The sequence below is a fragment of the Culex quinquefasciatus genome, chromosome 3 (genome assembly GCF_015732765.1).
Source record: "Culex quinquefasciatus strain JHB chromosome 3, VPISU_Cqui_1.0_pri_paternal, whole genome shotgun sequence".
Classification (NCBI taxonomy): domain Eukaryota; kingdom Metazoa; phylum Arthropoda; class Insecta; order Diptera; family Culicidae; genus Culex; species Culex quinquefasciatus.
Genome location: NC_051863.1, coordinates 175,340,330 through 175,356,359, shown reverse-complemented (window position 1 = coordinate 175,356,359; position 16,030 = coordinate 175,340,330). Strand labels below are relative to the sequence as shown.

The window sequence follows — 16,030 nt, the reverse complement described above, 5'->3', positions numbered from 1 at the left end:
TCCTCACTGAGGTAAGGCTATAATCCTGCTCTAAAAATGAACTTTGAATCAAAACGTCGTAGTCCCACCTTCATGTATACACATCGACTCAGAATCGAAAACTGAACAAATGTCTGTGTGTATGTGTGTGTGTATGTGTGTGTGTATGTGTGTGTGTGTATGTGTGTGTGTATGTGTGTGTGTATGTATGTATGTGACAAACAAACTAGCTCATGTTTCTCGGCACTGGCTGAATCGATTTGACCCGAACCTGTTGCATTCGACTTGTTTTAGGGTCCCATAGATCGAGTTTTATACAGATTGAAGTTTTGATAAGTAGTTCAAAAGTTATGTATAAAAATGTGTTTTCACATGGGTAATTCTCCGCCAACTCACACAGCAGTTGCCCCGACCCCTCTTCGATTTGCATGAAACTTTGTCCTAAGGGGTAACTTTTGTCCCTGATCACGAATCCGAGGTCCATTTTTTGATATCTCGTGACGGAGGGGCGGTACGACCCCTTCCATTTTGCACATGCGAAAAAGAGGTGTTTTTCAATAATTTGCAGCCTGAAACGGTGATGAGATAGAAATTTGGTGTCAAAGGGACTTTTATGTAAAATTAGACGCCCGATTTGATGGCGTACTCAGAATTCCGAAAAACGTATTTTCATCGAAAAACACTAAAAAGTGTTAAAAATTCTCCCATTTTCCGTTACTCGACTGTAAAATTTTGGAACATGTCATTTTATGGGAAATTTAATGTACTTTTCGAATCTACATTGTCCCAGAAGGGTCATTTTTCATTTAGAACAAAATTTTTCATTTTAAAATTTCGTGTTTTTCTAACTTTGCAGGGTTATTTTTAGAGTGTAACAGTGTTCTACAAAGTTGTAGAGCAGACAATTACAAAATTTTGATATATATACATAAGGGTTTGCTTATAAACATCACAAGTTATCACGATTTTACGAAAAAAGTTTCAAAAAGTTGGTCGTCATCGATCATGGCCGTTCATGGTCACCCGCGACAGACACGGACGACGAAACAAAGAGAAACGCAAAAAGTAACTTTTTCAAAACTTTTTTTCGTAAAATCGCGATAACTTGTGATGTTTATAAGCAAACCCCTTATGTCTATATATCAAAATTTTTGTAATTGTCTGTTCTACAACTTTGTAGAACATTGTTACACTCTAAAAAATAACCCTGCAAAGTTAGAAAAACACGAAATTTTAAAATGAAAAATTTTGTTCTAAATGAAAAATGACCCTTCTGGGACAATGTAGATTCGAAAAGTACATTAAATTTCCCATAAAATGACATGTTCCAAAATTTTACAGTCGAGTAACGGAAAATGGGAGAATTTTAAAACTTTTTAGTGTTTTTTCGATGAAAATACGTTTTTCGGAATTCTGAGTACGCCATCAAATCGGGCGTCTAATTTTACATAAAAGTCCCTTTGACACCAAATTTCTATCTCATCACCGTTTCAGGCTGCAAATTATTGAAAAACACCTCTTTTTCGCATGTTCAAAATGGAAGGGGTCGTACCGCCCCTCCGTCACGAGATATCAAAAAACGGACCTCGGATTCGTGATCAGGGACAAAAGTTACCCCTTAGGACAAAGTTTCACGCAAATCGAAGAGGGGTCGGGGCAACTTTTCCCGATTTCGTGTGAGTTGGTAGAGAATTACCCACATATATCCGGATCTCACTTAAATGTATGTAAACTATGTCCGGGTCCATTATCCGCCCCATCGTTGGTTAGGTTATCAAAAGATCTTTCCAACGAGCCTAAAACATTGAAGATCTGGCAACCCTGTCTCGAGATATGGCCACTTAAGTGATATTGATGTACTTTTTGGAAGCCGGATCTCACTTAAATGTATGTAAACTATGTCCGGGTCCACCATCCGACCCATCGTTGGTTATGTTATCAAATGACCTTTCCAATGAGTCCAAAACATTGAAGATCTGGCAACTCAGTCTCGAGATATGGCCACTTAAGTGATATTGATGTACTTTTTGATGCCGGATCTCACTTAAATGTATGTAAACTATGTCCGGATCCACCATCCAACCCATCGTTGGTAAGTTTATCAAAAAACCTTTCCAACGAGTTCAAAACATTGAAGATCTGGCAACCCTGTCACGAGATATGGCCACTTAAGTGACATTTATGTCCTTTTTGGAAACCAGATCTCACTTAAATGTATGTAAACTATGTCCGGATTCACCATCCCACCCTTCGTTGGTTAGGTTATCAAATGACCTTTCCAACGAGCCTAAAACATTGAAGATCGGGCAACCCTGTCTTGAGATATGCGCACTTAAGTGATATTGATGTGCTTTTTGATGCCGGATCTCACTTAAATGTATGTAAACTATGTCCGGATCCACCATCCGACCCATCGTTGGTTAGGTTATGAAAAGACCTTTCCAACGAGTTCAAAACATTGAAGATCTGGCAACCCTGTCTCGAGATATGACCACTTAAGTGACATTTATGTACTTTTTGGAAGCCGGATCTCAGTTAAATGTATGTAAACTATGTCCGGGTCCATCATCCGACCCATCGTTGGTTAGGTTATCAAAAGACCTTTCCAACGAGTCCAAAACATTGAAGATCTGGCAACCCTGTCTCGAGATATGGCCACTTAAGTGATATTGATGTACTTTTTTACTCCGGATCTAAAAAAGAGATGAAATTTTTGTATCTGAAAGAGATGAAATTTCATATCAGCCATTGTTGGTAATAAGTGAGGAAGGCTCCAACCACATAGGTGGATTAAGTTAGTTTTTTTTTGAAAAAGTTGGTCGTCGATGATCATGGCCGTTCAAGACACTTGCGACGTACACGAACAAAGAAACAAAAAGAGTTAAAAAAAAGTAACTTTTTCAAAACATTTTTTTTTTTCGTAAAATCGCGGTAACGCGTGATGATTACAAGCAAACCCCTAACAAATCATTATTTTGAAAAAATATCCTGCAATGCTACAAATAATACGAAATTTTTAAATTAAAATTTCTGTATTAAATGAAAAAAATACCCTTCTGGGTTAATGCAAATTTGAAAAGTATATTAAATTTTCCATAAAATGGCATGTTCGAAAAAAAAATTTACCAGTTCAGTAACGAAAAATGGCAAAGTTTTTCAAACTTTTTTTTTCGATGAAAAATATGTTTTTCAGAATTTTGAGAACGCTATCAAATTGGGCGTCTGTTTAATTTCAATTCAGTTTTAGTGGTAAATAATCAAATTACAATGTGTTAGTTTTGAGTACATTACAGAGTTTTTGAGTTCATTTCAGCTTTGTATTGCATTGGATTTTTGCCTTCCTCACTGAGGCAAGGCTATAAAATCACTCGAAAAATGAACTTCTTAAATACGACTCCAAGATATACCTTCACGTATACCTATCGACTCAGAATCAAATTCTGAACAAATGTCTGTAGGGATGTGTGGTGTAGACATGATTTTTTTTCCACACGATTATATCAGAACTTGCTGTACCGATTTTGGCCGGATCCGCCTTATTCTGTTCGTTTTGGGGTCCCCTAAGACCCTATTAAATTTTATTCTGTTTAGTGAAGTACTTTTAAAGTTATGCCAAGAAAATGTTTTTTTTTTGTAGCTACAAAAAGGGTGATTTTTGCATAACCTCAAAGGCCGGGTCTTTTTGCTTTTTTGACTTTTTGACCACGCGGGGGATTGGCAGCCACACCCCCTTGCATGCATATCGCCCGGTTGCCACATCGCTTAAACAGTGTCTCCGTCTCTTCTGAAAAAATCTGTATTAATTATGTTGCTGCATCATTTTGTCTCGACAAAGATTTACACGAACTTTTTACTGAAATATATAACTCATGAGACTTTTCACCTTTATTTTGAAGAGTTGGCAAAAAAAGAATTGAAAATTGCTGTTCAAGTAAAATCAATAATTAAAAAAAAAAACAAATTAAAAAAAATTAAAAAAAACTCTTGAATTAATTTGTAAATACCACTTAAAATACAACATGAATGCGAGGAAGGCACCAACCACCTTAAGGTGGATTAAGTAACGTTTTTTTTTTGAGCAATAAAAAGTATTAAACAAAGTATAATCAGAAGTAAGAAAAAGTTAGATAAAACTTACTAAAAATCGGGCGTCTGATTTTACATTAAAGTCCCTTTTACACCAAATTTCTTCCTCATCACCATTTGCAAATTATTGAAAAACATGATAGGCATGATGATAGTCTACTGTGACGATTAACGTTGTGTAAAGTTTAAAGATATAAATAATTGGGATCCTTTTTCGGTAGAAAATACTCTCCTTTCAAATTAAAAATGAATAACTGTCGGCCAACACGTCCCCACCGTAGCTGATGAAATATCAATTTGCCGAACCCCAATGAAACCCCAATCATTCACTCACACAGTCTGTCTCAAAATTCAGCGGGCACCAGCAGGTATATTACCCCTAGGCCGGTCTACGGGCTCTACAGCCCATTTGTATTTATAGCGCGCGCCATCTACGCACTCGCTCCAGCGCCCCCGGCTCTCCCTTAAAACAGCACCCACGCAAATGATGATCCGCCGGAATGTATGCAAATGTCGTTTGTTTGACATCACGTCATCGTCGGCTTTTGGCGTAGCTGGAAAACTTGCGCAAAACCCAAAAATTTTCCGCACATCAACAACCGACGAGGGTTTTCTTTCGAGAGAAACAAAACGACGGCGGCGGTACCGGGTTTATGTTTTCCGATCAGGTTTCACCTTTTCCGGGAAAATTAGGTTCGTTTACAAGCCGCGGGATGACACGGCGGAGCCGTAACGGAAGCTGCACATCATTAGAGGGTGGAAATATTAGAAAAATGGGGGGAAAATATTGCCGGATCTAGGCTAGGTCTGAACGGGGGGACTAAAGCAGCCATAAAAATGCCGTCAGAGACTTTGGAATGTCTTTGGAAGTTCAAGGTGTGTCTGGAAAAATCAATTTCAGGCTGCACAACGAGCAGTTATTCAACGAGGTAATTTAGATTTTTCCCTCTCCCGGTTACGTATGGAAGGCATCAATGGACAACAACTGGAACCTTATACTGAGGAATTCAGATTTATTAGCAATTGTAGAAAAGGATATGGATATTTATAAGAACTCTATTGAGAAATCGTTCTCAAAACGGAACCAGAATATCCCAACGATTGACTATTGAAGCCGTCACAGATGAATTGTAATGGCTTTGGAACATGTAAGAAACTAATCTCGTTGGAATTCTGGGGTGGTTGTTTGTGTAGATGGTATGGCAACAGGTTTGTGCATTCCAAAGTACTTCAATGGGGAAATCAGTTATAGAAAAGTTTATTGAATTTTATCCATGGAAAGATTAGTTCTGACTTCATTTAAAACCTCTTCATTGAAAACATTTCACAATGCTCACTTTTGAACGAAAAAAAGTTTAATAGTCACGGCCATGAACTCTAGTAAAATATATCTTCGAAGCTAAGTTTTATCCCTAATGTACAAACCCGGAAAATCATGTACAATTAATTGCAGCTCACCGTACAGTTCCGACCTGGCCTGCCATCGTTAATCTCGTGGACCTGGGTGCCGTAACTTGGTAAGTTCACTTACAGTGTGGTACCGCCAGTAACCAACCAGACGGTGCCCAGTCCCATCTTGGCGTGTGATAAATTGAATTTAGGGCCTTACGCAGACCGGAGTCTGATGCTCTAGCAACAGATTGACCGTATCGCACCTTCTGCTTCACAGCTGACAGCAGTAAAATGGAGAATGTCCAGCCGGTGGGGGCGAAGACAGTTAAGCTCATCGCGCTCAACTGCTTAACCTAATGAAGATAAAAGCGGAATTTAATGAATTTAATTCCGTGTTGTTTACCTCCGGGGATTTGGAGACGGAATCCGGAAGGCCATGGATATTTTTTATGTTGATGAACTTAGAGATAATTTACCGCAGCTACTTCTATAACTGTAACCATGTAAATATTTTAAAATTCAATCAAAAAATAATTGAAATTCTTCCAGGACAGCCCATAGACATTTTATTGTTATCCTTTGGTCAAAATAAGCCATTTTGCACCATTCAAGATTAAAAAATAATTTAAAAAAATTAATTTTATTAATTAAAATTTCAAAAATCATTTTCAGACGCAAAAGCAAATTTTAAATCGAAAATTGGAAGATCTTGTCATAACGAACTAGGGGGCAATAACCACCACTAGTTCATTAATTAAAAATTAAATAAAAACCAGAACTTGAGACTCTTGGAGATGAGAGAGAGATGTAAAGATCTGCAACTGCTCACATTTGACGTGGGGAAGGAGAATTGTACCTACCCTTTCACAATCCTGGTTCGATTCAGCTAATCGCACTGTCCTGGCAAAAGAATCACAAAAGATCGTCGCTTTGGGTTATGGAAAAAGTCATGTTTATTGCATTTAAATGTCCTAATTTATTGTTTTTCGTCGTTTTAAAACTAACCTAACCATGTGTGTGTGTGTTCGTGTGTTCTAGTGTATCCCGCGGTGGTCGAGTCAAGTCGGAGGATCTTCCTCCGGCCAGGCCTGGCGCAGCAACGGTTTTGGTGTCTTTGGTTTTGTGTCTTTGTCTTTGATAAAAAAACCTGTACGTTTAAGTTTTGTTTTAGTACTTGTGCTTTCGTGTCTAGTGGTTAAACAATGAACTCACCGGATGGCCTCCGCCATTGCGCTCTACAGAATTCTCGGGTTGGCGCGCTTTGCCAACTTGGAGGTTCTGGAAAGGAGTTCATTTCTAGCGTTTTGTGCAGATCTTACAATTGATTAATAATTACCACTATTTGTGACACTCCATGCACCACCAACCAAACGACCTCTTTTGATGTTGAGCGCGGTCCTTTGCGTTTAGTTTGGATGGTGAATTGTTGGGACCAACTCCCTGACACTAAATTAACAATAAAAGACACTCTTTAGACACGACTCACATAGTTAAAGACACTAAATTACCATTTCGCCGCTACTGGAATGCTGTTAACATTCAACACTAATATAACAATTTCACTGCACTATAAATTACAAGACTTTTACAGGTGAGACTAGAATATGTTTAACGGATTCTAGTCGGTAGCGGCAAATGAGGACGATTGAAAATGAAGAAGTCCCTTTTATAAAATTTTAAGCTTTTGTTTGCGTATTTCGAAATTGACGCAATAGAGATGTGAGTCGTGCTTGCCGAAGGGATAGCTTGTGTGTTTGTTTTTATGTTGTTAAAGTGTAATGGTTAGTTACAATGTCCTAACTTGTCCCTACGGTTCAGTTTGACAGGATTATGCGAAGCATTGTAACCAGAGATTGTACTACGTACAAGCGATAGGTTACAATCTTGTGAAACGAACTTATTTTTAAACTCGAAATATTTCTGAAACTAGCATCATAGCATCATAGCAAATTGAAAATATCCCAAATATTTTTTTAGCCATTTTAATGTTATACTCTTTATTCAAATAATTTGAAATCTTTTGTTTTAGGAAACAATAACCATTTTAAAAAAAAATAATTTGAAAAACATTTAGTTATAAAAACCAAATAAAACCGGGATTTTTTTGTAGGTTATGATTTTGTATTGTATGAAAAGTCCTAAGCATAACAAAAATTGGTTTATTATATGTGTTGCGACAAAAACGCAAGTGTCGCACCCCTCGGACACTGCTGCTTAAGACCGTCGTGTTATCGTTCTATTGTATGTGCTTGCGGCTCGTGCCCGCGCTACTGCTCAAGAACAATCAGAAGTAAACAACAGTTTTCAACGAGCGGTAGTGCGGACACCAAAGTCGTAAGTAATTTGTGATATTGTGAACTTTATGTTAATTAACGAGTGCAATAAAATTACAGTTTTGTAGCGATGGAAAATTTGGTGTTTTTACTGAGTTGTCCCGCTCACGAAACCGGTGTCCGCCCTGATCTCCCGACGTTCGCAACAATATGACTTCACGGAATTCATGAAGACCGTGATATTTTGTACTTTTCATGAAAAACCGTGAAATGAACATTTTTTTTATACTGTTCAAGTTTTGGAAGGTGCAACTCTACTACCTTAAGCAAAAATCTTGAATTTAACAAAAGTAGATAATAACCGTTTATTCAATAACCGGCAAAAAATCAAATCAAATCAAATTATTCGCTCTACAGCATTGCCTTGGCGTTCCCGATTACGGGATTCCTACTCGAAACTTGATGTCCGAAGGCTTGATTGTTGAGGCAATTGCAAACCTCTTTTTACACCTAAGCTTCCATCCACCCCGGGATTCGAACTGACGACCTTTGGATTGTGAGTCCAACTGCCTACAAGCGACTCCACCGAGGCAGGACCCAGGGAGACGACTCCTACACCTGGACTGAGCTATCGACCTAACCTCTAGGTTAGACCGGGGCCAACATTTACTTCCCCATCCGACGGAAGGCGTGATCAGACAAATCTCGTCTCAAAATTTGCCACCGGGACCTTCTGGGATCGAACCCAGGCCGACTAGGTGAGAGGCAATCACGCTTACCCCTACACCACGGTCCCGGCTGTCAATAACCGGCAGTAAACACTAAAATATACTACAATTAAAAAGAATCACATTTTATAAATAAGCAGCTCTCTCAGATTTTGGTCATTCGATTTTTTTTTTTGTATTTTTTAATTCGACTGAAACTTTTTTGGTGCCTTCGGTATGCCCAAAGAAGCCATTTTGCATCATTAGTTTGTCCATATAATTTTCCTTACAAATTTGATGTATGAAAATTCAAAAATCTGTATCTTTTGAACGAATTTTTTGATCGATTTAGTGTCTTGGGCAAAGTTGTAAGTATGGTTATGGACTACACTGGAAAGAAATTATACACGTAAAAAAAAATTTGGTGATTTTTTATTTAACTTTTTGTTACTCAAACTTGATTTGCAAAAAAAACACTATTTTTTTATATATGTTTTAGTGGACATCAAATGCTAACTTTTCAGAAGTTTCCAGATTGTGCAAAAAATCTTTGAGCAAGTTATGAATTTTTGAATCAATACTGATTTTTTCAAAAAATCGAAAAATTGGTCGCAAAAATTTTTCAACTTCAGTTTTTGATGTAAAATCAAATTTGCAATCAAAAAGTACTTAAGTGAAATTTTGAGCAAAGACTAAAATTTTAAAAGGGCGTAATATTGAATGTTTGGCCCTTTTGAAATGTTAGTCTTTATTTAAAAAAATTGAAAATATTTTTTTCGAAGATTTTTTCATATTTTAACATTGAAAATCGGACCATTACTTGCTGAGATATCGACATTACAAAATGGTGTGTTGTTTGGGTGGGACTTGAAAAACATCAATTTTCCTGTTTTTAAACCTTTGCATGGCAATATCTCAGCAACTAAGGGTCGTATCAACAAAGTTCAAAAATGCAAAACATAGAAAATTTTCTCAGCTTTTCAAAAATATTTGTTTCAAATGTGGGCAAACATGTGCACTAAATAAAAAACTGCGAATTTTTCAAAAAAATCATTAAAAATGGATTTAACATGAAAACGGTGCACTTTATCAAAATTTCACTTAAGTATTTTTTTATTGCAAATTTGATTTTACATCATAAAATAAAGTTGAAAAAATTTTGCGAGCAATTTTTCGATTTTTTGAAAAAAACAGTATTGATTTAAAAATTCATAACTCGCTCGATGATTTTTTGCAAAACCTGAAATTTCTGAAAAGTTGACATTTGATGTCCTCTAAAACATATCAAAAAAATAAAAAAAGTGTTTTTTTTTTTGCAAATCAAGTTTTAGTGACAAAAAGTTAAATAAAAAATTACCAAAAAAATGTTTTACCATTTATCATTTTTTCCAGTGTAGTCCATATCCATACCTACAACTATGCCGAAGACACCAAATCGATCAAAAAATTCCTTCAAAAGATAAAGATTTTGGAATTTTCACACATCATTGTTGTGTGGCCAGCTGTCAAATTTGTATGGAAAATTATATGAACAAACTTATGATGCAAAATGGCTTCTTTGGGCATACCGAAGGCACCAAAAAAGTTTCAGTCGGATTCAAAAATACAAAAAAAAATCGATTGACCGAAATCTGAGAGAACTGCTCTCATCACTTATTTTTATTATGACCTCTTTGGTGCTGCGATCACGTTAGGGGCGATCCATAAACCATGTGGACACTTTAAAGGGGTTGGAATCACTCTATAAATGAGAGGAAGGCACTAACCACCAAATTATTGATTCAAATTATTCAAATTATTGATAAAAATCCTATGAAAAAAACAATAAAAATTGCACACACATGTTAAAGAATAGTATTTTGATCAAAAATTTTAAAAAAAGAGCGGAAGAGCCATTCATAAGAGCCGCTCTTTTTTGTGAGCGAGCGGAAATGAGTGGCTCCTATGAAAGCGCGGTTTTGCCCACCTCTACTTTTTTATATATATTCTGCCCTTTTCTCTGAAAAAATAAATTTGAATTTTCTAATCTTGCTATAAATTTTAAAATTTCTAAAATTAGTAATTTTAGCCATTTCGAAAGTTTACTCTTCATTCTGATAATTTCAAATATTTCTTCTTACAAAACAGCAGAACATCATTTTAAAAATGTGAATTTTAAATTCATTTAGGTATAAAAGTCAAATAAAACAGGGTTTTTTTGTATATGTATCAATTTTTTTCTGAAAGGTCCTCAGTTTAACAAAGGTTGGTGAATTTTCATGACTTCACGGAACTTATAAAGACCGTAAAATTTTGTACTTTCCGTAAAAACCGTGAAAATGATTTTTTTCTATACTGCCCCTAATTGAAGATTCTGCTATTACGCAAGATCAAATATTCCGCGGAAAACACGTTTAGGTTATAATCACCAAATCTTCGCCAAGACAATTTCAAAAAAGAAAAGAATATTAGCCGTTTGGTCGCATCGGCAGCCAAAAATAAACACAATTTTAATGAAAAAAAGTTAGGCCATCCTCTACCACCTGGAGCAAAAAGTGGATAATAGTAGTTTCGGTCATTTTTTCGAGTGCCCATTTTTTCTGAATGGTCTTAATCAATACCTACATTTTTTGCCAAAAATCACAATTAACAGAATGATCAAAAAATTCCTTCAAAAGATATAGATTTTCGAATATTTACGTACCATTTTGTATGAACAGCTGCCAAAATTGTATGGTGGTCGCGGTTGGTTGACAAGAATTTGCGCTCCACGTTTTTTTTGGTTTCTCCTCGTTTCGAATTTTTCATCGTGACGTTTTACGGTTCGCGATTCTTAGACTTTCCGGCGGGACAGTTCCGTGAAAAGTTCTTTCGGTAGTGTAGTGGTTTTGAGTGGTACAAGAATTCAGACGGATTTTTGCAGGTTTTCACGTGATTTGGGTGTTGTGAAGAAGTGACACTTTGATGAGAAATCTCGGTCACCGAGCGGAGTTTTTTGAAGCCATTTGTTAAATTTTGGTCAGAAATATCTGCCGATACAGGAGGTGCCCTTTAAGAGAAAAATTGGTGGATTTTCCAAGTTTTGATTGTTGTGAAAATTGCTGAGGAAAATGTTGATGGAGTTGAGTAGTGAGTGAAGGGGACGGGAGTAGGCAACGTTTGCTGAGATTGGCGGCTCGATTTCTGAGCGGCTCAAAATGCAGGCGGCTCGAGAAGTCGCCGGATTCGTGACGAAATAGTGAATGTAATCGCTGCCGGTTTGACGGATGATGCTGCTTTTCGGGTGAGAAACTTCCAATTGAAAATATGGAGCAGCCGTGACTGACTGGTTACGGTGCTCGCTTTGTAAGCGAATGATCCTGGGTTCGATTCCCATCTGCTCCAAACGAGAAAGATCAGGAAATATGAATTTTTGAAACTCTAAACATGAACGAAACATCAAAGTCGCTCGAACCGGGGTTCGATCCCCCGTCCTTTGGATTGGTAAAATTAGGAATACTACTACTATAACCTATATACGTGCTGGGTCTTTGTCCATTTGACAAGGACTCGGAAGTGCTAAATAACGTTTGAATCCGATTGATGCAAACGTTCTTTAGGGCGGGGCTTGTCGATTCAAGCTGAAGTACCTCGCGCACGGCTAGCCTGCGTAGAAATGGGTCACCGAAGCTCGGCAGAGCTAACACCTGCCAAATGCCTATGCGAGTTATTTGCATGTATAAGATTCAAAATCTAAAATACATGGAAACAACTCAATTTGTAAGAAGCGACCGCGTGGTCCCGATTGGTTGGTTGCACACACACACACACACAACAGCTGCCAAAATTGTATGGAGACTTATATGGGTAAACCCATATGAGTCAGATCAATAAATACAAAAATCGAAATCGACCGATTTGGTAAGGAATTGGTCATTGGTTGTTTGATAAAGTAATCTAGATTTTTTTTTGATTTGATTGAAAGCAACTGGTGAAAAAATAATTATAAAAATTCAAAAAAATATCAACTTTCCTCGGATTGCCTGTAAACATGGCACTCGTTAAAAACTCTCAAAACATCATCACGCATTTATGTGGTTAAAAGCACACCACCCAGGAATGTTGAAAAAGTTTGAGTTTCCTCAAAGTACCCGACAATTACACCCCTTTAAAAAAGCTCCAACGAACGACGGTGCGGTAGTTCAAGCAAAGGGTAATCTTCCACCGTCAAAATACTTTTAAATCACTTTCAAGTGTTTCTGGTGCGTCAAGCTTTACCGCCAGGATGTGTGTTTTATTTTTTTCAATTTGGATCCAACGAACAGCGCACAAGTATTTTACGCGTCTTCCAGATTGACGACTACGACGATGGTGCGGCCCTGGATCTTGGGAATGGAAAAAAGATACGAACTGAAACTGGAGGGAAAACATCGAATAAAGAACGTAAAAAGCAAAAAGTTGGATCTTTTCAGCCTTTTCGAACATTCTTCTCGCAGACGATTATGAGGACGACGAAACTGAGTGGAAAAGTATGAATTCATCCTGCTTGGAGTTTGTGGGAGACCTTTCTTACCTTTTAGTATTTTAATGGCAATATTTTGAGAAGTTTATTTTTTTTTTTGATTTTTCCAAAAAGATAAGAAATTTTGTTGATATTTTTTTAAACATATTAATTCTTACAATTACAAAACTGTTACCGCATCAAAACTTACCTCAATGTAACGACGGAAATAACGAGCTAAGAAACGCATTTTTGTCCTTTACCACATTTTTGTCAGCCACAATCCTGGTGCAGCACAAAAAAAAGTCCACACAAAAAAAGGAATATATTACAAGTACCTCTCTCAAAGTCCCGAAAGCCGTACATGCGGTGCTACTTTACCGAGCTAAGCTTTGAGCGGAGGGAACAACCGGAAAATTGCAAAAGCAGGACATTCCTGGGTGGGTCGGAGCGGCCACGCACACACACGGCGTGGCCCACCCTTAAAAGGTGGGAAATATGAAAAAGTTTTTAGATTTCCGTTTCGTGGAATCAACGTCGACAACGTCGGTTGAAACTTTCGCGGGGAGGGGGGGGGGGGAACCCCGAGCCAGTGGTGAACATGATAACGAGAAACGTTTTAAAAGATTGGAAAAGTTGGCAAATACTTGGGATTTCCGCCCAGGCTGACCTATGAAACAATTTACAATAGCACCGCTGGGAACGCTGTTGAATCTTACAGTGCTGCAAGTTCCGAAGAAGCTGGGCGAAAACTTTCACCGGAGTTGCTCTTCAAAGTTGTCTGATCTGTTGTCGATCTACAATTATGGTTGAAACATCTTTCTGCGCGAGATAACAAAATGTTGATGCTGTACCAAGTGGCAACTTTCAAGGAGATTCGTGGCCGAGACAGAAAAACGAAAGCTTTCGGGGAGGTGTTCTTTCAAAGTTTTAGAATCCAAGAAGTCAACGTCGGGCCGCTTTGGAATCAACGGAGCAAAAGTTGTTGCAACTTGCAACCATTTTGGGGTTCACCTACAATTTATGACCGCTCTTAGTGTAAATCGTTGTTAGCGGGAGTTCTGGGAGCAAGTGCTCAGCGGGAGCAGATAAAGTTTTCCTAATGTTGTTGGAACGTTCAAAGCAGGCAGCTAAAACTTAAATTCTAGTGGTGAATCTATGCAAATTGCCTCTTTCAGTTTTGTTATAAGGTTTAAGGTTTAACTTTTAAGGAACGTATTAAAAACTAAATTGTTAAATTTCAATTTTCAACTCTGCAACTTTTGAAAAGGTACGATACACAAAAAAATCATTTGTCTTTGTCCTGCTCAAATCGGGAATTTTTCTGGTACTTTTGAACCCGACCCTCTCCGATTTCAATGAAACTTTTCAGGCATGTTATCCTAGGTCTATATAAGCCATTTTTGTGTCAATGGAGCCAATTGTACTCAAAAATGACATTTGAGAAGAGCGTAAGTTATTTAAATATTTTTTGTATTTTGTAATTTAAAAATTACTGTATCTCGAAGCCGTTGCATCGTATCAAAAAGTGGTCAAAGACAAACTTGTAGGAAATTTGATGGGCTTTCTGAAAAAAAATACACTGAAAGATAAATACACGCCAATTTTAGGAGAATTTTCAATTTATAAGTTTAAAAGGTAAATTTAAGATGATGTCACGATTTTTTTTTCGTTCAACATTTTTGTGAAAAAAGCCTAAAATGTGATAAAAAGACTCACGAAAAATGCAGGATGGTATGTCTCTCCTAAAAATATTACAAAAATCATTGACTAAAACTGTTTTTTTTTAGTCTAAACGTCAAAATTTTCAAGAATCGATAGTGAGAATCAATTTCCCAGACAATTTTACATAAAAGTCTCCATATTGGCCATTGCCCTATGTCCAACTCTTGTGAAGATACAGCGCTTTCCGGTAAAAATATTTTTGAGGCTGAAAAATCAAGTCAGTCATATAGAAATGGCCAAAAACCATAAAAAAACCTATTTTTTCAACATTTTTATTTTTCAAACCGCTGTAACTTTACAAGGAATGGACTTAGGACAGTGGTCAATATGGAGACTTATATGTAAAATTGTCTAGAGAATCGACTCTCATGTTCGGTTTTTGAAATTTTTGATGTTTAGAGCACTTTAAAAAAAACAGTTTCAGTAAATGATTTTTTTTAGGTGAGTCGCTCCATCCTGCATTTTTCGTGAGTCTTTTTGTAACATTAGGCTATTTACACAAAAATTTTGAACGAAAAAAAAAATCGTGGGCTCACCTCCAAATTTGACTATTATACTGAAAAATAAAAAAATCCCATAAAAGTGAAGTGTTTTTTTCTTTCAGTGTATTTTTTTCGAAAAGCCCGTCAAATTTCCTACAAGTTTGTCTTTGACCACTTTTTGATACGATACAACGGCTTCGAGATACCGCAATATTTAAATTACGAAACACAAAAATATTTAAAACACTTACGTCCTTTTCAAACGTCATTATCGAGTGAAACTGGCTCCATATACACAAAAATGGCTTATATATGCTTAGAATAACATGTCTACAACGTTTCATTGAAATCGGAGAGGGTCGAGAAAACAGTACCTAAAAAAATACTGTTTTGGGCTGGAATTGCTCCAGTTCATTATCTGATTCTAAATTCCATTATGTTTCACGTTTCAATCAACCGGACACTTATCAATCAATTGCAAAAGAAGATTAATTAAGTTGACTTACGTTTTTTGAAGTCGAGTTTATCATAAAAGCGAAAAATTGAAAGCGTAGCTTTGAAACAAATTGCAGGCATATTTTATTTTTTTATTTGATTCGTCGAAAAAACTTCAAAAACAATACATGAAAAAAAAATAAATTGATTAATTTAAAATTGGTTTCAGTTTAATGCAAGTCGTTAGATAAAAGCCGCCTTATTTTTTAAGCCAAACTCTTGATAAAAACTGTGAAATTCAACAAAATAACCATAAGTTTTTCAAAAGGTTTTTTGAACATTGGTTTATCATTATTTTGTATGTTTTTTTTTTCAAGCGTATCCGTTATTCCGTTATCAAAAATACGGATAATGTGACATTTACATTGGATTAAATTTCTGCATATGAATATTAGTCGATTCTAGTTTCACTAAGTTTGATTTTTAACATTG

General features: G+C 36.6%; 1 long non-coding RNA gene across 1 annotated transcript; it reads right to left on the bottom strand.

Annotated features, from left to right (window-relative positions):
* Nucleotides 1-6,618: 6,618 nt before the first annotated feature.
* LOC119768835 lies at nucleotides 6,619-7,065 on the bottom strand. The gene is made up of 3 exons (XR_005278249.1): nucleotides 6,966-7,065; nucleotides 6,794-6,903; nucleotides 6,619-6,735 (listed from the first exon to the last, which is right to left on the bottom strand). It is a non-coding gene; the product is annotated as an uncharacterized LOC119768835 (long non-coding RNA).
* Nucleotides 7,066-16,030: the final 8,965 nt, after the last annotated feature.